This window comes from Apus apus, chromosome 3 (assembly GCF_020740795.1).
Source record: "Apus apus isolate bApuApu2 chromosome 3, bApuApu2.pri.cur, whole genome shotgun sequence".
In the NCBI taxonomy this organism is placed as follows: domain Eukaryota; kingdom Metazoa; phylum Chordata; class Aves; order Apodiformes; family Apodidae; genus Apus; species Apus apus.
In genome coordinates this window covers 197,118-223,692 of record NC_067284.1, presented here as the reverse complement: position 1 = coordinate 223,692, position 26,575 = coordinate 197,118, and the positions used below count along the sequence as shown (strand labels likewise).

Here is a 26,575-nt window from a genome sequence, read left to right as displayed (position 1 = left end):
GTTTTTTTGTTGTGTGTGGTGGTTTGTGGGATTTTTATTGTTGTTTCCTTTGGTGTGTGTTTTAGTTTGGTTTTTTTTTTAACCAAAACAGTGGACAGAACTCCAATTTTAAACTGATTGAAGCTTACAACTTCCTGTGAAACCACAGATGTTTTTCTTGTATGAGCCTTTGAAATTGTGGAGGAATAAACCTGACTCCTGATGTTTTGGGGACTAACTGGGGTGTAGAGCTCGCAGCAGGTACCTGTGCAGTGGGGTTGGAAGCGCTGCTGTTTCTAAGCCAAAGGACGCTGGGTTTGAAATGCAGATGTTTTGTCTGCTTGAAGCATTCAGGAACAGAATCAAGACTTGTCTTTTCTGAGCAATCTCATGTATCTGCTGTTCTTTTCCTTTAGGTTATGATGCCCTGGGCTATTCTGTGGAAAGCAGTGGCCAGTGGAGCGGGAGGCAGCTTCTGCAAGCAAGCGAGGAGAACGTGACTGACGTCCCGGGGGATGGGGAGCAGCCATACGTCAGAAATTGCACTGAACCAGGTAGGAATGAAAGTTGCTGCCAGCTCCTCAGTCTTACAGTTGGCTTTCTTACCTCCAGATATCTGTATTGGTATCCTCTTTACTGCCAAACACCTTCTATTTACTGATTTTTAAGTAAATAAGCTTGCTTGTTGTTTCCTTTCTGTGTGTGCGCTGTATGGGTATTCCAGCCTGCCTCAGGAGCTGGGGTCAGGAGGAGGACCTGCTGTCAGCTGGGGTACAAAACAATGTTTGATATACACTAATAGCCAAATGCTGAGATCATAGAGGAGTGTCTTCTGTGATTCTTGCAGAAACACTGTGTGTGGTTTTACTGGGGGGATGTACACAGTGAACATGTGTACCAGCAGGATTAGTATCTCAGAAATTCATAGGTCATCATATGTTTCGTACAAGTCCTCCCACCAGCAGTGGACCCGAAGAAATGTAGACTTCTGCAGTTTGAGGTTGGATTGTTCTGGTGAGAAACAGAGCTCAGTTCATAATGTAGCTTTCTCCTCAGGGAGGGACCTTAGCAGAGTCCTCCTCATCTCATTGGCTCCTGTTTTCATGGAACTCGTAGGAACTCGATGTCATTGAAACTGCTGTTCTATTTTCCTGAAGCCCATTGTCATATTCAGGAGCTTCTGGGGGATGGGGGCACAAATGTGTTGACTATGGTCATATGTTTCATGTGTCCACTTCCTGAGGGATCCACCTGGTGCCAGGATGGGGCATACTAGACATGGGGGTGAGCAGGGGATGAGCTGCTGTGCTGTTGGAACTCCCCTTCCCAGCACTTTGTGGCAGTTTCTTGTTCTGAAGGAGCCCCCCTCTGTTTAGAGGGGCACTCTCCTGCCCCATGGTTAAACAAGCAGATCATTTGCAGCCCTGTACAACAGCAGTTTCCATGGATGATGGAAAAAAGAACAAGATGGGGAGTCTTCAGTTTGCATCCAATCCATTGGATCGTTTTTCTTGCTACCTAAATAGAAGTTATTATAACATCACAGTATTAAGAGAGAAGACTTTGTAAGCTGTTCAGTCCTTCATTTTTTTGCTTTTCACAGCAGAGCCTGGATGTCATTCGGGGAGGGGAGGGAAAAGGTGTTTCTCCATTCTTCAGGACTTAGAGAAGTTATGTGCCTTGAGAAACAAATACAGTTCTTGCTGAACTTCTCTGCCTATAATTTTTCCTCCACTGTAATCCTTAATAACACTTCTGGACAGATGGGTGATTATATATATTTTTAGACAGCAGAAACTGGTACAGAAATACTCCATTTTTCACTTGTTTGCATATCTCCCACATAGTGCAGATTCCATCAGCATCTCTAGTGATCTTTCCCCCACTGCTCTTGGTACCGAGCACCTACTGTCTTCCATCCTCAGCTGTTTCTGCCACCTTCACCAAATACAGAGGCCCCTAGGAAACGTGTGATTTTATTTGTGGTATGGAGCTTTTTCTCCCCCTTTTCCAGAAGATAAAACAGTTATTACTGAGGAGATTGTATAGTGTTCAGAAGAGAGAAGGTAGAAATACTTAGGTGAATTAGTTTTTTTTTCTCTGAGTTAATCATGACATTACAACAGAATACATTCTGTAATAGCAAACTGATTGAAAGTACTGTAGAGAAGAAAATAAAAGTAACAAAGCTGAAGTCCCGAGTGCGGTGGATTTCCTCTGGGCCACTGTCATTGTGTAAACATGAATCATGAATGCTAGGCTGGCTGGCCAGAACATTGGAATTGTCTCAGTCTGAAGGGGAGCAGGACTCTGTTGAGGTGTCTGAAGGTATCCTCTTGACTTCAGTGGGCCTAACACTGACATTCTGGGTTTCAGCAGCTTGAGTGCTGACTCAGTGCCCCTCCAGGGCAGCAGCTCGTCCCTCCCTGGCTGGGCAGGGGCTGGATCAGGCCCCTGAGCAGCACCTGGCTCTGAAGGGACAGCAGAGACTTGAACTGGGCAGTGGCCAAGAAGCACAGGAGTTCACCAGGCACGTCTGCCATTGCCTTCTCTGCGTGCTGGCCTGTGCAGTGCTGCTCCAGGAAATTGAGGCAATTTGGCTAAAATGGTGGTGTTGCTGAGCATAATTCACCTGTGGTGCATAACCTCACCCTCAGGCATCTGTTGTTACTTGGGAATCAGCAGAGCTTAAACCTCCTTAGCATCCCCCCAGGACATGCACTTACTGTGTTTGGCTTCAGGTGCTTTTCCTTCCCTTTGGACTGGTAGAAAAATGCTGCCTGAAAAGACAGGTTTGGGTTTTTTTTCCTGCTTACTTCCAAAATTAAGTAGTATAAATGCCTACAGCTAGGCAAAAGTGAGTGTTTAAAAAAGCAGTTTCACTTCATCTGTTGGTGAAGGAAAACAAAATGCCTTATTTTGAAGTGTTTTGTGGGTTTTTGCACCACTTGGCTTATGTAGTCTGTTGGCAGTAAACACATTTTTACTTGCTAAAGGAAAGGTCTCTTTTCTTTGACTTCACATGTATTTTCAGGCTCATTTGAAAGCCTAGCATGACATTTGCAAGCTGCCATTTTTGGTTTATTATGGTTTATCCAGTGGGCTATCTAGTAGCATTTGATCGTCAGAACTGTTTCAAATAGTGGGGTTTTTGCTCCCTTTTCCTTTGAAACATGCATTGTAGAAGTATTCAAGAGGTGAAATGGATCGAATCCGGCCTAAAGACCTTTTTAAATATTTTTTTTTGTCCTTTTGTATTTTTTCATTCTGGAGTGGTTGGAATTGGAGTGAGTGTGTGGTCTTTCTGAGCAGTTACCTGTAGAGTGCACTGCTTGTTCTGTCTTTTGTAGCCCTGACTCACTGAACCCCTGGGGATTTTTCAGCCCCCCAGTACCGCCCTGGGAAGTAAAACTTGCAAGGCTCAATCTGGAGGATGGTTGCTTCTGTAACAGGGTGGCAAGCAAGAGACTGCTTCCTTTTGAAAGTCTGCAGTGAGGACATGGGCAGCTTTCTCTCAGCTCCCTTACCTTGTGTGGGCAGGGTTCGTTGGTGGTTGTGCAGGTGCCTTGGTTGGGCTTTGGCTTTGGGAGTGTGACTGGCCCAGGAAGCTGGTGCTGAGTTGTGGCTGATGTGAGGGGGGAAAAGTGTGTTCCCAGAAAAGGCAGGAAAAGTAGCAAGGCCTGGGAAATGGGGGAGGGGAAGTGCTAGCCTCAAAAGAGGATGCCTACCTTTACCAGGCTACTGGATTGTTTCAGCTACTTGTTGCTGTGGGATCTGAGACTTGCTGGTATGCTTTGGAATGTCAGTTTAAATCTTATTGCTATGAGTCCTGGTAACAGAAAGAAGCTGAGAAATATTCATCATCTGCACTGCCCTGTTGCTGCTGTGGTATTTGATTGAGAGCTTGTGGAAGCAGAACAGGCAACCCCACTTTCTTTTCCAAAGAGCCTATGGTCTTTTGTCTCCTTTTCCTTTATCTTCCAGTCCTGTAATATGTGCTTAACCCATTCCTTTTGGATCTGTGAAAGCTTTTCAAGGGAGTATCTGACTGTGCTGTCGTCCAATAGATGTTCTTCTGGCCTCTCCTACCATCCTCTTTTCCTTGTGGTGTCCCTATGAAGGTGTCTGGAACTAGAGATGGACAACAAATCGGACAATTTATTGCCAAAAAAAGCAATACTGTTTAACTAAAACACTTGCTCAACTTGGGCTAGGTTTGGCAAACAATTTTAGCTAACACAAAGGGTGATGGGGAAAGAGTAAGAAATGCTTGTGTAACTTCAGGCAAAGTATCACTGTGCCACCCAGTCCTGTTCAGAAATAGGACTCGCCCACTGGAAGCCAACACAAAGGCTTAAGCTGATTTAATGTAGAGCTTTGGGTCAGGTCCATGTGCCACCAGGTTCAGAGCTAGGTTTGAACTAGAGAAATTCAGATAAACTTGCTGTTAATTCAGACTTGGTTTATCAGCTGTCAAGAATGTGACAAGCTCTAGGCTGCATCAGGATAGGAGTTGATGTGTCTAGAAGTTGATGTTGGAGGCTGCTTGCTCGTGGCAAGCTGAGGTCCTGGTGCCACTGCTCGTTAGCTCCTCGCTAGACTGACATATGTTTCCACTGAGGAGCTGTCACTGTGTTCCTCCCCTGGCGTTCCTGCTTCCCACATGCCCAGTGCCTGCTCCTGCCTTGGAAAGGCTGCAAATAAAATAACAGCTCTGCTTAAGTGTACCGGTTTAAGGTCATTATCAGTAATAGCAGGAAAGATGTGATTACTGCGAAAACTAGAAGATCTTGGTATATTAATTTAGACCCTCAGGCACAAAAGTGTTTAATTTAAACAGGCAAAGAAGTTTTTATGCAATTATTTCTCACATTTCCTCCTCTTATTTCAGAAGCAGCTTTCTCTTTTATCCCTACTCCAGTGAGCCACAGGTTATGATAATGTAATTTGTAGTGCTTGCCTATGAAGTAGGTGACCCCTCAAGATTCCCTGCATGTGCTTGTTACTCTGTCTTTAGGGTGCTTTTGTGGTTGAACCACAAACCTTAATCCACAAAACCAGGCCCACCTTGGGTGAATTTGTGCTTTCTGGACTCTCTCTCATGACATGTTTACTCCTCTCTGCTCTGTGCCCCAGGTAGGGAGATGGTGGCACCGCTGTGGGTTTCTCAGTGAGCAGCTTGATCACTGAGCTCTGGCTGGCCTGTGGCATGGCCTGACGGAGCAGAAACAGCCGCAGCAGCAGCTGTCTCTGTGCTGAGTAGGAAAAACAGCAGCAGCTGTCTCTGTGCTAAGTAGGAAACCATCTCACCACCTTCATGCCTGCAAAGACTTGTGCACATGTCCAGCTTCAGGAGGTCTGAGTTGTCCTGGGTTGTCCCAGAATGACAACTGGAGAACACAGCACACAGGACCTATGTTGTCACTTATAAATGCGTTGCTGGTGCTAGAAGAGGAACTACACCAGAAGAGTACCAGCCCAAAAGGCCTTCAGCCTTTCAGTAGAACAGGGATGGGAATGCTGGAGAAGTTAGAGCATTGGTACAGGTCTAAAACTTGCTGCAGCAGGGTGAATTTCAGGGCTCCTGATGTTCCTTGGTTTTCTTTGGGTTGTGTGTCATCTTTTGGTGGAATGTCAGCGTTGTATAGATAAAACCACACAGGAGATCACAGCAGAAATGCCAAGCAGATCCCAAAATAGAAGTGTAGTCTAAGATGGGCTTGTGTGCCAGAAACAAAGTGTTAAATTAAGTCCTCGAGCATTCAAGTATTTCAGTGAGTGGAGTTGTCTGGAGATTCCAGCTCACATTTGTGCTTCCAGATGTCCAAGAGCACGGTCTGTCAGGGCAGCAGAGTCTGAGCTGCAGGACTGAGACCTCTTTGCATCCAGGCTGGAGAAGACAGAAACATGGGTAAGATGTGCTTGTTCTTGTAGTGGAGCCTTGATGTTTGGGTGCAGAGGGTACAGTGACTCCTCCACCTCCATAGGTAACACGGAATTCTGGCCCCTTGGCCTTTGTGCCTGGAGATACGGTGCCAGGCTTGGACTCTTTCCTTTCTGAGCATCCTTCTGCTTTTTGCCTCTCTGAGATGTAAGGAGTGGTATCTTTACAGGCCTAGACTTTGCTTTAGTGGGTTGGGCTTGTAGGTGGGAAGTGGGAAGAGACAGAAAACAGAACTTATCTGGAATTGCTATGGAAAGGTGCTGGAAGTAGCTGCTGGCAGAGTGAGCAAGACTGCTTGTGCTTCACTGCTGCAGAGTTCAGGATGGCCTTCACAAGCAGATATAATATGCTGTGTGAAGAATGATTGTTTTTCTTTTTTTTCCCTCCTGTTTGAACTGAAGTGCAATTGGGGAAAAAAAAAAAGTTTATTTCCCTCAAGAAAAAATAATTTTTTCCTATCAAAACAAAAATGAGAACTTTTGTTTCAGCCTAGCAAGTTACAAAACCTTGCTTTCACTTGTGGAAACATCAGAAAAATAAATTACTGTAAGTTTGGTAACAGAATGTCCTCTGGGAATATAAAAAAGACTTCCTTCCCTCTCTCAGCCATAACAGTTTTGTGAAATTGGAAGAATTTGCTTGAGCTTCTGCTCCCACACTGTGCTTCTGTCTGTCAATTGCTGACTTCCCCTGTCCCACATGAAAAGAGAAGCCTCGACAGAAGGCAGGAGCAGGATTCCTGCGGAGGGAAGGCTGGGAGGCAGCCAGAGGCCCCCAGGGTGCTGGGCAGGCCCCGGGGTACTCTCCCCAGTGGGGATGCTCATGCTCTGGGTAGGTCAGGTGTGGGCAGTGCCATGAGGCTGGGGCCCAGGGCTGCTCCCTGAGCCAGGTGTCCCTGTGTGCCCAGCGGGCAGATGTGGCAGCCTCTCAGCTAGGCTTGAGATTATTTTGGTGCCCAGTATTGCAGGGATCCCAGAATTCCAGCTCTGGTGTGTTGTCATTTGCTTTTATTCCATATTTTTGCACTTGGCTTTACAAAGGAGGGTTGTAATTTGTCCCACCCTGATGCAGGATCCAGTTCCCAGGGCTTGGGGGCTGCAGTGCTGAAACAAAGGTCCCCCCTTGGCAGTGTCTCCTCCTGCAGGAGCAGTGCAGAGCGTCAGGCGGGGGTCACACGTGAGGATGCACCCTCGCCTCGGGAAGCTGCCATGTTGCTCCTCGTGCTGAGAAGGACAGAAAGGCATTAGTAAATCATGATGTTAGGGTTAAAACCTCAGAAATCAAAACCAAATCCATGCTTGTTTCTTGCAGGTTTGTGTGCTGGTGTGGATTTGGGTTATCTTTTCCTACAGTCAAGAAAGAGAGGTGTTCTCTTGATGGGAACAAGAGTGAGGTTGTGGTGCTGTCACCTGTCCAAGAGCTGAGCCTTCAAGAGGCAAACACCAGTGCTGGTAAAGCTCCACGTCTGGCACCTGCTTTTTGACTACACATTGCTTTTGACTAGGCTGCATGACCTGTATCTTTGGCTGAGGGGAAACTGTGAGGCAAGCACTGGGTTTGGAAGAGTTCTTCCTTGCTGAGCCTGTCTGCTTGGTTTGTTAGAAATACTGCAATTGTTTTTCCTTTTCACGTGTCTGCCATGGGCCCCACACACATGCAGTAGGTTCAGGCAGTTACAGTCTTCATCTGAAAATGAACACACCCAGCTTGCTCACCTGTAATTACATGGGTTTGTTTTGCTTTTGTTTTTCCTTGGCAGCTAGAGTGTGACTCCAGAGCCATGTTCAGATTCAGGTGAAACTAGGTCAGCAGATTCATGTGCACACTGTGTCTCTGCTATTTACAAACCTCTCATCCTGTGCCTCAGGACAGGCCTTCTTGGACACGGGGGAGAGCAAAACTTGATTTTGGTCACACGTGTTCTCACTAGCCTTTTTTGGAGAATTTGACCTATGAAAGTTGTAAAGAGCTGCAAGTGATAATTTGCAGATGGTGGAAAGTATTCTACTGCTTGGTTATTCATACAGCTGTTTGGTTTTTTTAGGCTATTTTCCACCTATCTGGTCCTTGGAATGATTTCTTGGGCTCCAGAAATTTTCTGCAGAAACTTTCAAATAATGTTCTCTTCTCTCAGTGGAGGTAGATCTGGTGTGTGTGTGTGTGTGTTGCAATGAACTAGCACAAGAACTTATTTTCTTGACTGGGAAAACCTTTAATCTTTCTAGTGGCAGTTCCAGTGTCAGTGTGCCACCAAATGGGTGGCAATGGGGAGACCTTCCAGGGACCAGCAGGTCCTTGAACCTAGCGGGGAATGGCTACACCAAGGAATGTTTTTAACAGGGAGGAGTTTGCCATTGCAGGAGCTGGCCAAGGGAGTGCAAAATCCAGCATCTCTTTCTCAATAATACTCTCTGTCACGTGAAGGACACCAGCCGGGTCTCATTGGAATCAGAGGTGGTCACAAGGACCTTCTTTAGGGTTTCTTGGTGCTCTGAGAGGGCATCAGCCCAACTGTTGTGAGGTGACGCTGGCACCTGGGGGAGCGGATTCCTTGGCACTGGCCTCTTCTGGGCAGGACCTGTTGGGCACTTCCAGCACGGCTGGACCTGGGCCACACGCCCAGGGGGAAGCTCAGAACAATTGCTTTTTGCTGGGTACTTACACACTCTGCAGTGATCTCCAGAGCCACGCAGCTCTCTGGAGAGCTGGGCCCTCTGTGCACGCGCAGGAGACCGGTAGCGTTCTTCTTGCTGAAATGGTGCCAGCGTGTCCATGTGATGATGTGTGTGACTGCAGGAGCAGAAGCTTTAGGTGAAAAAAATAATACAAGCTCTGTGATTAAAATCAAGAGGTGGCAATGCTGTTTGCCAGTGTATCCTCAGTGTGTTCTTTTGCATTTATGAAGCAAAAGAGTTGGAAAAGGGAGGGGACCCAGGTGGCAGAGGAACAAAGGAAAACCTGGATCCCAAAAGCAGTGTCACCTCTGGGGTCTGTGGGCAGAGGAAAGGCCGTGATCTCCTGGGAGCCCATCATGCCCTCGTCAGAGAGCTGCTGCTCCTTCTCACAGAGTACCTCTTTGCATGTGTGTCAAACAGTTGCAATTAAAGAACTACTTGTTCTAATAGAAAAGAATCTCATTAGACCCTGGCTTACGAGTACTTGGCCTCCAGCCTTCTGCATCACAACATGGCTAAGATGTGCCCTGGTGCTCTGTGAAATCTCACCTACTGGGACTCGTTTGCTTAATTGGTGATTCTTGTGATTAGCATATTCCCGTTGTAGTTGTTTCTGGTGGAAATTACTGCATTGTCATATGCTAGCTATGCAGTAAGGGCCTTTCAGAGTGTTTATGGAAGAGCTGTATGTCATGCTGGGTGTTGAGTGAAGAATGCCAAAGGATAATTGACTGTTGCTACACAAGAAGCATATTAATAGTCTTGAGAAATGATGACAAGGACGATAAAAAAGGAACAATCCTGTAGGGAACAAGGAACAGATCTTAACCTGTGCACCTGCTGCTATCAAAGGCACAGAGGGACATCATTTGAGAGCCAGTCAGAAGTGCAACCCAGTTTGCATGGTGGCTCTTCCTAGTGTCCCGGTTATCCAGTCTGTGATTTGCATTAGGCTGACAACACGCTTTACTGACAAAACCTGGAACTGGGAAGGCTGAGCATGGAATTGCCATCTGGAAGAATTTGGCAGTCCTACTGGTAGGGAGCACACGCCTGCATTACCCCCATGAGGTCCACATCTGACACCTCAAAGAGGTCTTTTGGTGCAGATCACTCCTTACTGCTTCAAGCCCCTGTTCCCTTTCTCAGTCCTGTCCCTCCAGGAGCATGGGAACGTGCACATTGCCAAAACTCAAACTTGATCCCCTTGTGTTTCACAGCATCTTGCTAACAATAGGCTGCTTAGTTATTTAGTTTTCAAAGTACGGTGCCAGAGCTTTGGGGAGAGAGATGCTCAGCGAAAAGCAATGGGCCTTGTAAGGTGGACATAGATGGGGCAACAGCTTCTGATCTCTCTGGTCTTTCTTGTCTTCATTTGGACTGCAGTGCAGTGGCCCACCTGCAACCATTGAATTAAACTTGTTCTCTCACCCTGCAGCCTTTGGCTGGTGCTAAGTCTGGTCTAGATGTGAAACACTGACCCTGATGGTACCAATCGTGGTGAAAAATCTTTGTTTCAGACGTACTTTTACTAAAGCTCCTTCAGGCCTGCAACTTGAGCATGGCCAGTGCCAAACTACAAGCCTGTGGCATTCCAGTCTTTTTTGATGGAATGAGCCACAGTAAAAATACATGTATTTTTAAGAAGAAAGGAAATACGAGGTGGATCACAGCTGCATTGCACTGGAATGTGAATATTCCTTTGGAGATCAGGTGGATTGTGTTTGCTCACATAACTTCATGGGGGACAAACACAGTTTTCAGCTACATCATCTTTGAAGGAGCTGCCTACTTTATCTCTGGGGAAAAAATGCAGTTAGCAGACGTCAACATTCTTCAGCACAAAGAGGGGGGAAATACTTAGCAAAGTACATCATCAGCCAGTTACTGCAGTTGTATAGCAAAAACCTGTGTTTTGAGTAAGAGTAGTGGAGAGGGGGAACCTTCTGTCCCTCTTTATGATTTTTTTTTTTTTCCCCGTCTGAAATGAATTTAAAATTCCCAAAATTTTTCAGGTTTGTTTTTTGGGTTTTTTTGCTTGGCCAGGGTTTTTTGTTCTTTGTATCTAGAGGAATGGTAACTTGCTTACTGGAACTTTTAGCAAGCTTGGGTTACTCCTTTGCTTCTTGTGGGTTGTGGGAAAGGCAGCAGAGAGGTTTGAAATACTGAAGAGTGACCATTGCTTCTAAATCTTTGCATTTAAAAGGTGTTAAAAAGCTGAGCAGGACTTCAGACATTATTAAATATCATATCTTAGCTTTCTGAACTGGGTTTTACTTCCCTGACACCTGGGGATGCCAGGCTGCTGCAGCACACCCTCTGGTAGTCTGAGAAGTCTCCCGTGAAGCCTGAGACCTGAATTTTTAAGAAGGAGGTGAAAAAAAATTGTTGAGTCAGACTTACTTGTTTCTCTTGGAAGGAGATGCACTTGGGTTGTTCCATGCCGAGCATGGGGAGCAAAGAGATTGCAGGGGCTGGGTTGGCAGCTGGGAGGAACGGCTGCCATCCTCTTGTCTGGTGCTGCAGGCCAGTGCCAGCAGCCTCCATGGCTCTGGTCCTGCCTGTCTCCCTGGGGGCCCTCGATACCAGAGGGGTCTGTGGAAGGGAGCAGCAGACCCAGGTGCCTGGGAGGTGTTTCCTTCTCCTGGTGCTGGCATGGGTCTGGTGGGAGACGTGGGTCAAGTCCTCTCTGTGTAGTGGAGCGAGATGGCACGGCTAATACCGACTGGCAGCATGGGACATGTGTGAGCTGGGCAGGTGAAAAGCACACCCTGATGAGCTGTTCCCAGTTCAAAATCTATCAGTTGCCACCCCTTGTCTTCATGGTACTTTTTGGACCATCTTTCTGATCAATTCAGAGCTGACTTGCACAGGAGATGCAAGTGGCTGAGCATGGCTGGGGCAGTGCTGGAGTACACATAACAGCTCCCAGCTGTACAGAAAGTAAATGTGTACCAGATGTAGATGTTCTACGTTGGCCAGACACCAGAATCATCTCTTTTTTTTGCATACCTGAATTATTCCTCTGTCATGGTAAAGGCAAACAGTCCACTTAAGCATTTAGAATATATTGCTGCATTTTTATAAAATGTCGTCGTTCTCCCCAGCATCCTATTTCACCAAGCTCCTATTTTGTGAACATACTGCCTGCAATGTTTTATTACGCTGCTGGTTTCTCCCAGAACAGTGACAGCTGGCTGTTTAAACCATTTTGGAGCTCAGAACAGATGCAGGTTCTCACAGGGCTGCAGAAGACTGCAAGCCAAGCCATGGCTGTGCTGTAGCACAAACACACTTTCGGAGAAGGATTTCTGAACACTGTGTTTCCTGTCTCTTGTCAGTAGAGAGGTTAAGTTGTCCACCTGTGGGCAGACTCTGGGCAGATCCTTAGGGAGGTAAGACCAACAGGCTCTGGTGGCACACATCAAACCATGGTTTAGCCTCGATGACAAATGTTCTCAGTGTTCATGTTTCCAGGTAGGACAGACCCAGGTCCCTTGTGCAGACCTGGAGCACAAAGCGTTTTCTCTAGGACCTCAACAGATACTTGCTGTCTCTGTATCATTTCCCCCTTCCTAAAGCAGAGGAGGGTCTGGGCAGCAGTGTCCTCAGCTCTGGCACGGGGTGATGCCCTGGTCTTGGCCAGCGGGGTCTGGTGTGTAACCAGCCCATCCCCTCATGCTGGAGGATGGAAGTGGTCAGTGAGCAGGGGGGCTGTGGGAAACATCAGGGGGGGCTGGGATGGACATGGAAATTCAGTCCCAGCAGGGTCTCTAGCTCAGATGCCTTTGTGCGAGTTTAAGCTATTTTAAAGAGCAACTTCAGAGGGCATGCACGGAAATATGAAGTGTTGTGAAGGGTTCTTAGGTTTTGTGAGGTTCTGCATAGCTCAGGGAATTACTCCATTGGATTTGGGAAGTGTGATGGGGGTGGGAAATACTGCCTTTCATTTTTGTTATAAAATCAGGAATAGAAGACCTTGGTGGTCTGTGCTGGCCATCTGAAATTTCACGTGGGTATAGTTCCCATCTCCTGGTCCAGGCTCTGCCATCCCCCTGCTGTGCTCCTCCTGTGCCATCGCTCCAGGTAACTTGGGCTGCCCCCGAGCTCCAGGCAACCTTCTAGCAGAGCTGGAGCCTTGAGCTCACTGGCCTGGCCCTCAGCCTGTCCCACTCCCAGTGCCCCCTCATCTTTAGCCTCTGTTGAGGAGCCTTCCTCAGGATAAATACAGAAGTTTTATCCTATTTTAGAGTCTTTTTGTGCTGCCAGAAGGGGAGAGGAAGTAAGCTTGATAACAAAGAAGATAATGGGAAATGGTTAGAGGCACGTGCTGTAAGTTTTGGTGTGTCAGTGGTATTTTACAGGTGGAACACGAATGCGTAAACGAGGGTCTCAAGCTTTAATCTGAATTTTGGTGTCTTCAGGGGTGAAAGCTGATGTACCTCCGAGATCTGTCCCAGGACAAGTCTTTATTCAAGTTTCTGTTTAAAATTTGTTATTTTTGAGCTCTTACTGTAATAGAAGAAAAGTAACATCTGGCCCCATTTTACAAAGTGGATTTGTGTAGCTTTTTTTTTTCAGTTCTTGCCAGTAGTAAGTATTGAAAAATCAAAGGTCCAGATTTTCCACTGGTGTAAATTATTACTAGCTCCACTGACTTCACTGAGTTTACACTAGTTGTAAATGATGGAGTATCTAATACAACATCCCAAGCCAAGATTTAATACAGCCAGGATGGAGTCTTTACCATCTGTCATTTGCATTTTAAGCAGTGCTTAATTGTATAGTTTTTATACACAGACACGTGCATAAACCCACTTATGCATTCACAGAGCAATGATTTTATATATTAATGCAGAAGCGGTTTTAATTTAGTGCACAGCAGCGGGTAAAATAAAAGTATTTAATTGAAATGGATTTTTTTTCATGGACTGCATAAAGAATTTTCCATATTAGGTATTGGTTACCCATATGTGCAAGTTATTTGTTATTTCCTTGCTGTCCCTGCTTGGAAGGGGAGAGATGAGTTACTTCTCTCTCTGGAAGCCCGGGCAGATGGCTCAGTGCTGGTGGTGAGCGAGCAGGGGCCAAGGAGGGGAGCTCCTGCTTGGGTTCTCCAGGAACACTGGCACTCGTGGTGGGGCCAAAGCCTTTTGTGCCAGCTGTGATAAAACCACCCAGCAAGAGAAACCTTGTGCAGCTCTACCAGCTGAGGGGGTTGAGGTAGGAGGTGGCAGAGGGGAAGTGGCTGCTGCTCCCGCTGACTGCTGCCCCACAGCCCTGGCCCGGCAGAGGTGACAGCAGGGGTCCTGGCTGACCCCCCTTCCTCATCTTGCCTGCCACATGCCAGAGCACCCAGCAGCTCTGCTGAGCTTGATGAGCTCTGTAGAGGCAGGGCACACTCTGGGTAAACCCAAATACCAGTCAAAAGTGATGCCAGTTGCCTGTACCTTTCAAACCAGGTAAACGTCCCGGCATCCCATAGTCACTGCTCTGTTGTGGTGCTGGATGCAGTTTACAGCATGGAAAGCCTCTCTGTGCTTTGGGGTTTGCTCACTCACAGGTAACGGGAGATTTTTACATTCTTTTTATTTCCATCCCAAATTTCAGGATTTTTAGGATATTGTTGAAGACCCAAAAAATCAGGATAGTGTGAAATATCTTTTAAAGGCCAGAAGATACTGGTGGTTCTGTGGAAAAGGCAGCATTTCTGTGAGAGCTGTTACGCCAGAGTACTTCACGATCTGTCCAGCTGCTGCTGGCAGGTCCAGACTGCTCCTGCCCTGCTCGTGTCCCCCAGACAGAGCTTGTCACTGTGCTGGTGGCCAACCTGAGCAGCCCGGTGGTCCTGCAGCCTTGGGAGCAGAAGGCATCGTCCCACATCTGTAGGCACAGGCTGGATGAGGAATCTGCTGGGAGCTGCACAAGGTATTTGCACAGCAGTAGTTGTGCAGCTCTGCTGGAGGGGGACTATGCTCCTCTTCTTGATTTTATGTGTATGTACATATGCACAGATGAAAAGCGAGATGGGATAAAAAAATGAGCAGGCACGAGCAGCGTATTTGTAACCAAAACCAGTCCTGAGTCGCAGCCTGATAGATACAGAAACAGTGTTAACCCAGGCTTGTGGTGATGGACAGGCAGCTGCTGACAGGCTGAATGACCACTTCTAATTAGCACTCATTAATAGTGTTGGAAGAAACTGACTGGAGAGTTGGATTCTGCGCTGATGACTGTGACTTCCAGGTGACCTGAGCACTGTAGTGCTCTGTCCTGCAGCTTGGCAAGTGCTCCATGCCCTGGACGAGGGACGTTACCTGCTCGAGCAGCCTGGTAATTACCCACCACAACAGCTTCATCTCACCAAGGGCTGTTATTAGCCATGAGCACGGGATGCTGCCTTCCCATCTCTTAATTGATGGGAGAAGAAGAGGAGGAAAGGAGAAGGTGATAATTGTCTTGTGTTAAAACAGGGCTAATTACTGCTATAGAATTGCACTCGAAAACAAAGTAGCAATGAATTATTGATGGTCACAACTCAGGTGCGGGTGGGCAGTCACAATTCAGGGCAGCTCTTGGGCTGGGTGTGGGGCAGGGCTGAGGAGCCAGCCTGCCCCTCTGGATGGGTGAGCCTGGGCTCTGCCAGCTGCACGGGGGGCTCCCACGGAAGGATGTGGTTCAGGGTGTGTCGGGGCAGCTGCCAGCAGAGACTAAGCCTATTGCTCCATCAAACCTGGCTGCACAGCGAGTGCCTTAGGGGAGCCCTGCCTGTGCTCGTGGTGGGACGTGGCCTTATCCGTGTGACACAACTGGGTCAGCATGTCTGGAGAAAGGCTCCGTCAAGGGAAGAGGGGCCTAGTCAAGCTACACGTCCACCTGGCAGAGGTTCCTGGCTCTTGTGTCCAGTGACACGTTAAACAGGGAAAAATGCAAGAAAAGTGTGGGGTGTTTTTACCACAGGGGTTCGAGCCGATGGACTGAGTGGCACTCCCCTGCTATGCTCCCAGTAATTTGCAGCATGCAGTCAGTGACTGCTTTCTCTGAATGTGAAATAACTCCTCACTTTATTTTCTCTGAGAATTTGAGTGCTTTCCAAGCCCTGTGTGAGCCTTTGGCATCTGCAGCCCTGGTCAGCCAGAGCTTGGCTGCTGAGCTGTGCCTATTGTGAGGGCGTCTCACTGACAGGGGAGGAGGGAAGGAGTAAACATAGATTTGGTGTGTGGGGGCATCAGCTAGCAGAGATGGTTTCACACAGCGACCAGGGGGACTCTAGAGGATGTCCTCTAGGGCAGTTGGTTGCTGCGAGGACCCTCAGCAAGGCTGGGTGCTGGATGCAGGGATGCAGCAGCTTCCCTGTAGCCATAGCAATGGTTAGGGAAGTGGTGGTAGCTGCTGACATTCCTGAACCAATAGGTGTGGGAGAGAGATGGAAATTAGTGTGGTTTCAAGGCCAGGCAATGAACTAACTCACAGAAAGCCTGGGTCACTTCTGTCACACCTTGGTGTGCCTCCACCCTGGGCAAAGGGTCCCAGATTGATGGATATCCAGTACCAGGGTCCCTTGTTTGCGACTCAGGAGAGCAGTGGATGAGGGAATGCAAATAAATGCCCCCACATTGACTATGTCTTAAAGTGAGATTGTCAAATACCTGCTGAGACTGAGGATCCTGTGGGTAATGCTGAGCCTCCCCCTTTCCCCTGTTGCCTTCCCTGGTAACCAGGATTATAGATTTAATCAGGATGCAGGAGCTGGCAAATATTTGGACTGGGCAATGGAAAGTTCCACTGAGCCACCATCGCTTGTGCGCTGGGGGACTGTGTCAATGGGGAACCACCCCATTCCTGAAGTCTCCATGCTTTAATTAATTTTACGTTCTGCTTTGCACTGAGGTTCCTCCTTTTGACATGTGTTTTCCCCACTCCTTTTTATTTTTCTTTTAAATTCCAAGTGAAGCTTTTATTAAAAGCCAGCGCATCTCCTGCTCTGCCTCCACTGCATCCACACTGAATGCATTTGGATTGAATCACTGTCTCCTGGGAAAGCCTTGCAGGGATATTTAACTTACCTCCAGTATAGAATTAATAAAGAGGTTAGCATGCAGGAAGCAGAGAGAGGACCCAGAAATCCATAGCTGAGTTGTGTGTGTATGTTGCTACTAATAATCTGCCGTGCCAAGTTTCCTGGGAGCTGTTTGGTGGTGTTGGGGATGGCAGGAGGAGCCCTTGGTGTGCAGACACGTCTGCACTCGTGCTCCCCGGCACACGTGCCCGCAGTACAGGTGCTGAGTCTTGTTTCCTCTGAAGAGCAAATTGAACTGCTTCGCCCTGTGACAGTGCCAGTAAAGATGGAATTGATGTTTCCCTGGCAATTTTTTCCATGTAGGAAACTCCCTGCTGTTTAGAGTCTATAAATCGGGATCAGATGGCATGCTGTCATTCCGTGTTTCCCACCCGATTTCGATTGCGCCGATGCTTGACATGTTCCCAGCTGAGGTGCAGACTTCCCTGCAGCAAATCCAGCTAGCATAAGAAACCAGGCTGGTTTTGCCTTCTCTCCTTTCCTTGGCCCTATTAGAGCAGGCTGTGGTCCCCCAGCAGGTCACATCCCGGTGCCTGCTCGGGCAGGAGGTGAGGGAGCTCCGGGCTGTGGGTGTGGGTGGGCTGGGCAACCATCCCATCCGGGCATCCTGCCTCTGGGCTTGGGGCAAAGGGGATGTGCAGACCCTCCTGGACCTAGCCCTGCATAGTGGTGTTAGGGTTAAAGCAATGTCTGTTACCTGATTTCAGAGAGACACTGGCCAGCAGATGAGATTTATTTTGCTGGCCTAAATTTCTGCTCCCACGAGGCTAGAGGCAGAAATGTCCTTTGTAGTTTATCAGTAAGACTTTGAGACAGATGTGAGCTGTTACAGTGATGCTGCTGTGAGCAATTAGATGTATAGGAAACTGAAATAAATGAGAGGTTTGTGCTTGGTGCTTTGAATTTCTGTTAAGTTTGTTGCTCTGTAGGTGCTGTGGGTTGCAGAAGAGGGAGGCTGTGCAGCATCCAGGACTGTGGCATGTGTGCCCCTTGGAAAGGATGGGCTGCGGGAGGCTGAGCAGTGGTTTCGGTTTGTGTTGCCATATGACAAGCCTTACTGCATGATAGCAGAGTCTGGGGTGCTCTGGTCTGTAAAAATGAGGTCACCTGAGATTCAGGGTGAAGATAAACTAACAGGAAGGTGACTGACTTGCCCAGCCTCAGGTGTGGTTCTCAGTGCAAATTCATATATTTATTGAGGTGCTTACCAGCAGGCAGCCCTGGTGGTCCAGCCCAGAGTGCTGCTGACAAGGGCAAACAAACATTCTGGGGTGTTGTGTAAATATCTGTAAACTGTTTCTGTAGGGGTGAAAATAGTTACAGAAACGTCTGTAATGATAATCATAACATTTTGTTATCAAAACTGGCTTGAATTTTAAACTAAATATATTTCTCTGCTTTTTAATTTTTGGATAAAAATACTTGAAATCCTTAAAAGTTCCAACCTGACAGAATTTGATTTCTTTTTTTTACCTTCAGATCACTGGAAGTTGTCATTTGGTTTATAGTCTAAGATCACTTTTCCAGTATCTGGGCGTGTGAGCAAAGCACCAGGGGTATTGCAGCAGGGCCAGGGCTGTGCTTGGGCAGGATCCCAGGTCCCCCAGCTCTGCCCAGTTTGCTGCTGAGGTGGCTCCAGCAGAAGAGGTGCTGGGTTAGGTGATGCTGCAGCGTGTGGCCAAGGGCTCCGGAGGCAGGGGAGCGAGGCCCTGGCTGCAGGGAAAGCTGGGAGGTTTGAACTCCTTTTAGATGTTGCTGAAGCACAGTTGCTGGGCAAGTAGTGAGTTTCCAGAGCAGGAGGTGAGGATGGTTCCATGACAGTTGTTGGATGGAAATACTTTGCTGCCAGCATTGGCTGCAGCTAACAACTTTGGAGAGAAGCATTAAATCCTGAAGCAATTAAATGTATCAGCAAAGCAGGATATTTTTTTTTCTTTTGTGAGATACTTTGCCAGCTGTTTTTTAGGGGGGAAAAAAATTAAATCCTTTTTATGAGGACTGTTTTTAGATTTCTTTGTGTTTGGGGCTGATTTATACATAATGCATTAGCATGGGAAGGCAAAATATTATTTTGCCAGCATGAATATTTAGAGGAAGAATCGGTGGAAAGTGTGTATAAATAGTTCAGCCAGAGATCCAGAAGAATGTTATCAGTATTAGCAGTGGTCCAAAAATTAAATTTTGGGGGAGCAACAAGATGACAAAAAGGCCACAAAATCACTTCTTCAGCTGCAGTTAAGAAGAGTATATTTAAACCAAGTAGGTATCCCCATGCAATAGCTGGCACCTAAAGAAGATGACCTGCTTTGTGACATACTGAAACACCTCCAGGAGGTCGAGCTTGGTGTGGGGCACGGGTTAGTTACTCTGGTCGCTCTGTCTGGTCATGCCCTCAGCTCCATGGCAGCAGAAGTGTTGCCGCTGGAGCCAGAGTGAGTCCTCTTCCCCTAGTCCCCATGTGCTGGCCAGGATCACGGATCCTTCTGCGTGTCCCACCCTGTTGAAGGCAGGTTGTAGCTGTGGGAGTCTGCAGAATTTGCTCTGAAGGTGTTTTTCCAGGATGAGGTGCAGATGGAGCATGATGAGATCAGAGTTCACCTTCTTCCTATGTCTGGGTCATCCCTCTGCCTGCATGGCCTCACCCTCCTCACCGGACTCCCTGGGCTGGTGCACGGACACATAAAAAGTCCCATTTCCTTCCTGGAGTATCAGGACTAACAGCACTTTGGTAACTTCTCTGTTGCTGGAGAAGCTGGTTTCATGGAACCCAAAGAAAAGGGAAATGTTGACTGTTTCATAACTGGGTTGACTGTGTTTGGGAGAAACTGAGGAGGAGTGAGTTTCCTTTGCTGAAGTTTGCTGAATGATACTTCTTTCATAAAGCTCTGTTGTGAGAAATACATGGTTCTTTATGCCATTCCCTTTGCTTTTTGCTCGCAATGAAAGAATTTTGATTAGAGCTCTTGGTAAGCAGTATGTGATTGTTTTGTACAAGGCATGCCATAGGAATAGTGCTGGTACAGAGGGAGGCTCCAGACTTGTAGAAGTTAATTATATTGCTTGCTGATTGCAAAAAAATACCACCAAATGAGAGCTGGCTTGTCTCAGGAACAAATGGTACAAGTGGGTTTGAGCATTGCAAAAAACAAACAATGCAGGGGAAAACAAGCCCTTGCGGTTCAGAGCATGAGCTTCAGAGCACTGGTGGTCGAGCAGTGACTTTTCCCTGCTTGGGCTGGGCTGGGAGGAGCCAGGCTCAGCCCCTGCCCTGGGTCTGATGGTCCCAGCTACAGGAGTCACACATGGCTGGTTGTGGGAGCTCCCCTGACCCCATCATCTCAACAGCCTCAGCACCTTGGATTTTAGATCCTGGCCTTTAAAATACCACGAGATGTGCAGCACTGCAGCAAACCTGTAAAAACTCTCTAGAGACTTCCTGGAAATTTTTCGCTGGTTTTCAGAGGAGATAATATTTCACCTGAAACCAACCATGGTTGTTTGCAAAGTTCACAATAGTGTTGGGAAAGGACTTGCAGGAAGGAACAACCATGGGAGTTCCTCCTCCTTGTCAGGGCTGAGTGTGCACCCTGAGTTTGGAGCTGTGGGGCATGTTGGGGGTTGTGGTGTGCCTTCTGGAGCTGACCAGGGAAATGGGGTGGAGGGAGAAAATCCCCACTTACCTGCTCTTAAAACAGGGCTGAATAAACACTAGGTAGAGTTTAGTAGACAACAGGCTCAACTCAGGTTCTTGGGTACCCTGTGCTCCAAAAGCCACAGGTTGTCATCGCAGACTAAAGTTTACAAAGCTTCATTGTATTAAAAAAGAATGGTGTTTCTCTACAGATGCCCAGAAGAAAAGAAAAGGAAAAAAAAAGAGGGGAAAAAAAAGGAAAAAAACCAAAATCAACAAAAAAAGCCAGCAAACAAAACCAGAACCTCGGGACTTGGCTGGAAGTAATGTCATGAATGTGCATGAAATACAATTACCAGCAAGCAAACCAAGCTACAAAACCTGCGAGCCATGTTTCAACATGATGTGTATTAAGTAGATAAGTTGCAAACCTTCCTAAACAGGATTGCTGTGGAAATGGGGGCTGACCTTTATGTTGCAGAACAACACAACATCCCGTTCCCTGGAAATGCTCAGGAACACATGCAGCAAACAGCCATAAATAAATAATGGCAGAGAGGGAGATGTTCAAGGCTTTGTGGCTCTGCTGGAGCACCAGCCCCCAGGAGGCCTGGGTGCATGGAGGGTGTGGGTGTCTCCACAGGGAGAAGGAGAGGAAAGTAGAGGAGCAGACTGTACCCTTTGGCAGAGTGGCTGAAGTTGACCCTGTTGTGTTTGGTGGTGCCTGGCCACTTCATTTCTGGGTGGGTTGCATGAGGTGGCTGCTGTTGGCTGTTTTGTGTCCAAGTGTGGCTTCAGTTGTCCTGTTCTCACTCTGAATAACGATAGAAATACTTGCAGAGCTGCACTTGGTCTAGCAGAGAACATGGGGGAGAAGACAAAGCAAAACCATGTTGGGCTCTTTGCCCCAGTGGAAAACAGAGATTGTTTTCCAGTTCTTTGAAGAGGACTCAAGTGAATCATGGCTGGTCGGCAGGAAGCACGTGGCCAAAGCAGCCAGCAAGCCTAGAATCCAGAAGGGCTCATGATTGTGCCTCCAGAAAGTGTTCCTCGACCCACAGCCTGTCCTGAAATAGTAATGTTTTGATAATGTTTTGGGGGTAACTAAGCTGGGACGTGTATAACTATTCAAATAATAAATGCCAAAAAAGGGAATCCGTGCTAAGCTGAAAAACACGGACTCATCATTTAATTTGAGTAGATGTTACCATTATAATTTGGTTTTGTTGCATTGTGCTATAGGCTTTTTGGCAGGGATTTCATGTGAGACAAGAAAACAGCAGTCCATTTAGTCAGATGGTTCCCTCTAGCCTTTTTGAGATGATTCTCTTAGGTTTGACAAAGTGTATGAGATGCATTCCTTAAAAATCCATTTTGGGCTCTCCAGCCTCCCTGTGGAAACTGCCCTGGAGGGTGAATGTGAGGCAGGACAGCCCAGACCTGCCATCTCCCTGTGAAGGGTGATGAACAGTTTGTCCTGCTGCCGTGGGGTGGTGGCTGCACCAGCACTGCTGTGGTGCTGCGGTGATGCTCGCAGGTGTGCCCAGCTCTGACACCAGGCCGTAACAGCTGAGCCCACAGGCGTTGGCAGGAGTCCCTGTAGGTGCTTGCATGTTGTCCCCTGTCAGCTAAACAGAGTCATTTTGTTTAGTTCCCTGAACGGTTGGTGATGAAGAAGAAATGTCTTTCAGATGCTGTCGGGGCCACTGGCCCTGGCTGGCAGTGTCCCTGAGCTGGGACACTCTGCTCTGGCCCTGCCTCTGCAGCATCATCCCCTGGTCCTGTCCCACTCCCTCAGCAAGGGGTCCCTGCTAACTCCCCTTCTGCCTGATTTTTCCTCTGCTGGTCTCACCCCCGAAAGGGGAGCTGTCAAACTACAGCGAGCAGTTAATTGCACAGTAATTAGAACACTGGAGCAGCAGTGAAGAGCAAAGCTGAGATGCCTCTGGTCCCACCCCTTCACTGGGGCAGTGGCAGCGAGTTGTCCGAGGGTGCTGGAGATTTGTCTCTGAAAACCTGGGTGAAGAGCTGCAGGTTAGGTCCAGTAAGGAAGGACTGGCCCCAGTTACTTAACCTAGGCCCTGCAGTTCAAGGAGAAAAAAAAGTCAAAGTTCTGGCCATTTGTGTTTCAGGGGACAGAATTTGTATGACCTACAGCAAAGCCATGAGTAGATGGGGGTGGTCTTTGACCTTAGGGCTGAGCTAAACACTCCCAGGGGTTTCTTACTTTTATGCATGGATACCAAACTCAGACAAAATCATTTCACATCTCTGAGCACACAAAATCGGTTTATAGCGCTTACGTAAGGGAGTGTCATAAATGCCCTGGAAGGAGAGGATGATTAAAAATGCAGAGCCCTTTAACAGGGGGCATTTCTCAATTTCTTTGAGGGAAATAAAACCACAAGGGCATTCCCTTTGCTTGGATTTTAAATTAACCCCAAGTTTAATTTGTTGCATTCATTTTGGTTTGTGAGCTAGGCAGGGATGAACGCAGGTGGAGATGCGTCAGAAAATGAAGCTTTACCCCTTAGAAAAAAACCTGGAAAGCCTTAAAGCTGCCGTGATGCGGGAATTGTGAGGTTGTTTGGGGGGTGGGGAGGGAATGAGTTTTTAAAGCCAGTAGGTTTATTCTTTTTATTTGCCTTCAGGTTTGGGAAATGTTTTCAAGCTCTTTTCTACAACCACAAGGACTCAAGAATGCTTTTTGCTCATTCTGTTATTGTTGTGGGTTTGTTTTTTTTAACTTGTGGTGACACCGGTCCGGTCCTTCGGCTGGTGAGGTGGCCCAGGGCGAAGGCTGCCCGGGCAGGACCAGGACGTGGCTCCCGCTGCTGCCGGGAGGAGAGGTGGGATGGGGATGAGCCTTGGTGGGAGGCAGCCAGGACCCCCTGTCCCCTCAGGAGCTGTCCCAAGCTGTTGGAGGTTAGCACCTGGTCGGTCCCTGGGCTGGCGCTCTGTGGGATTTCTCTTCGCTGGGGAATCTCTCAGGATCTCATGGCTTTTCTTCTGCAAGGGAGCTGGGTGAGAGGCTCAGCCCTGGCACCTGTGGGGTCAGCTGGGGGTTGCAGGGAGCTGCAGGGCCCTGTGTCTGGAGCCATTCCCTCCCAGTTCTCCCCAGCTTTGGTGCTGGGGATGACGTGCACTCGGCAGAGGATGCCGAGAGCTGTGCCATGGCAGAGGCAGGAGCGGTTTCCATGGTAACCTCCCAGCAGCGTGACATCACCAGCACTGTCACATTGGAGCTTTTCAAGGCTTTTTGGGATTACATAACTTCGGAGGGGTTAGGCTGCAGCTTGGATCTAATCATTGCTCAGTCTTAGTTGAATTAAATTTAAAAAAACCCAACCCAAAGAATCCCGAAGCAGCTGGGATCGGCGGGTGTGGAGCAGGGCAGGTCCTGGTTGGGCCAGGGCCGAGATGTGTCCAGCGAGGGGAAGAGCCTGGAGGCTCCTGCAGCAGCTGCACCGCAGCCGTGGGGCCTCCGGCTGTGGCACTGGGCCTTCACGGGCACGCTGGCAAGATGGGTTTGCTCCTCTCCCTGGCAAGCCAGGCATGGCCAGTTGTCACCTCCCTGCAGCCAGGCATGCCTTTGGCTGCTGTGGGGTCTTGGGGAAGGAAGGGAAGGAGCGGGGATTGCCCTCGGGAGTCGAGGCAAGGAAGCATGTTCTTTTGGACAACGGGTTGGATGAGCTTCGTGCTGTCCCTAGGGTGGTGGATATTTCTTAAGACATCGTTTTGGGGCTGGAGACACCAGATTAGCTCCAGTTCAGCCGTGCTGGGGGTCAGGAGGTAATTTGCATCTACACCCCCTCTGTGTGGGTGTGCATGCTGGCGTGCTGTGCTCCGCTGCTCCAGAGCCTCCTGCCAGCTTTTCCAGGCGCTGTCTGTGCTCCTCCTGCAGCCACAGCAGTGGGAAACCAAGGCTCTAAGAATACCTCCTATTTTGACTGTGGTGTAGACATGTAACAAGCTCAGTTGGGTCCTGCTTGCTTGAAGTGAAAGCTTCCAGCCAGCGAGGGCAGAGCCTTCAGGCCGGGGCAGAGGAGCTGCTGGCGCAGCCGGGCCCTGTGCCGCCAGCGGCCTCCGCCAGCCCCTGGCACACGTGGCGGGAGCAGCACTTAAATAGCTCTTTGCAAAGCAATCCCGTGAATTCATCCTGCCGCCTGTGGGTGCTCTGCATGGTTTTGTGCACAGCATTTGATTTAAGGCATCTGACGGAAGGAAATGTTTCAATAAGAGGAAAGAGCAAGAAGTTTGGTGTATTCCCTTTCTCCTCCAGCCAGCATCTGTCCCAGCATCCCTAAAACGAGTATCCAGATGGCTGGTACCCAGCTGTGGCTCCTAAAGATTTTTGTAATGGAGTGTTCCTGTGTGATTGACTCTTTACATTTATCCTGCTGGAAAATCCTCTGCAGGGCTTGCAGCAGCATTCAGTACTTCACAACTGTCAGTTTTTCCTAAGTCTATTTTGGGAGTCAGTTAAGTGAAAGATATGAGTTGGAAAGGTAGTAGTGTTAGTGTTTCTTCTCTTGTTAAGAAGATACTCTTACCTAGTTTGTGTTTCTGATCAAGCAATGAGTGTACAGAAAACGGCCACCTTTGTAAATAGTGTAGCTGGGGTAAGGATCCTCTGTGTGGCAGCGTGGCCGATGGTGCAGCAGCTTGGGGAAACGCAGGAAGAACCAACACGTTCTTTTTGCATCTCACCAGAGACTTGGCCTAGGAGAGCACAGGAACGTTTAGGATTTTAACAGGGCTTCAGCACATGCTTAAGCGATTTCCAAGGCTGGAGGTGCTTTGAAGTGCCATCAAAGTCAGGCTGAGAATTTAATGCTTTTGTGGAGAAGAGCTGGTGCATTTTCCTGTGCTTGCTTTTCAACCTGTGTGTTGCCTTCACTTAATGACCTGAATACTTGAAGAACCCTTCCTTCCTAGTGCACTGTCAGAGGGGAAAAGGAGCTGGTCATCCTTGCCAGGTAGACATTAAAAATGAGCACAGCTTCTGGGCGCTCAAGGGGCTGTGGTGCCTAACCAGGGTTTTAGAAACTGAATGTTATTTACCATTTTTTCACCACTCATGCTAAGCCACAGGCAGTAAAAACTTTTACCCTCATATACTTGGCGCCACAGGTGAAAAGGAGATTTCATATCTATGTAAAGCAATGGGAACATGTCCAGGCTGCAGTGGTGATGATTTTGCTGTCCTGAGAGGTCCCAGGTGAAAGCAGAGCAGTGATTCTCAAATGTGGTTTGGGTCTGGGTGCTGGAGTCTTCACTTCTTTCAGAATAAGGGGGTTTGTCCTTGTTATGTTTCTCCCCTCCCCAGGCTTTCCTGCCCGCCCCTGCCTCTGTGTGATCCCCTCTGTCCTGACGGTGGCTGGGAGAGCACTGAGAGCAGTAATGAAGGACTTGGTTCATCTTGTTCTGTCATTTCTGAATTGGATGACAGATGGCTGCTGAGCCAAGGGTTTTTTTGCTTGGAGCAAAAGAAAAGTCTTCATTTGTTTCTAGCGTTCTGTAATACTTCCTTAGTAGTCGTTTTGTATTCACCATTCTACCACATAATTTTTCATATATGCATACTTAAGGAAAATGCACTGTGGTTTTCTGTAAAATGCAACTTAATTTTTCTGAGACTTCTAAGACCAAAAATGTCTGGCAAGAGATTTTGAAATAATGTAATAACATCTGGTAAGGTGATAAACCCTACAGATAAGCTGAGAAATGTTGGAAAGATGCTGGATTTGTTTTTTAAACACAGTGTAAGTGCTCCGGACTTGGGGTTCATGATTCAGCATTCTTGATGTTAGTGCTTTACAGCAATGAATGGCAAGCTGGCACTAGGTTTCCCTGGAACAGAAGATTGCCTTGGTCTGAAACAAGTGACTCGTCTTGAAATCTGGCTGAGTGGAGGTGCAGCATGGAAATGGCGGGAAAAACTGAGATCCATTGTAAACCCATATGTTGAATCCTTTACAGGGGCTGGGAGATTTTCTTGGGGAGTAATACACAGCTGACAGTCTCCTGAATGCTTCCTGGAGGGAAAGCTGGCAAAATCCAGACCTGGAGGAGTGACGTTGTGATCCACTTTGTGCGCGGGGTGGGATGTGCGTGAGGTCTGTGTGTGGGGCTGCCCGGAGCCAGCCCAGAAAGCCTCGGCAAGGCAAGCCCCTTAGTGTGTTCACTGTTGTGTTCATGCTGTGTGCAGCTACCTGCAGGGACCTGGCTGTGGTCTGAGCCCTGCATTAAAACCCGCCAATAAA

The 26,575-nt window shown here is 48.0% G+C and overlaps 1 protein-coding gene across 1 annotated transcript in view; it reads left to right on the top strand.

Annotated features, from left to right (window-relative positions):
* Window positions 1-424: 424 nt before the first annotated feature.
* SLC24A3 (solute carrier family 24 member 3) overlaps window positions 425-26,575 on the top strand; it is a 116,812-nt gene continuing 90,661 nt past the window's right edge. Inside the window, exon 1 of the mRNA XM_051613706.1 lies at window positions 425-533. The gene's annotated coding sequence lies outside the window, so the exon portion shown is untranslated. The remainder of the gene's footprint in view (window positions 534-26,575) is intronic.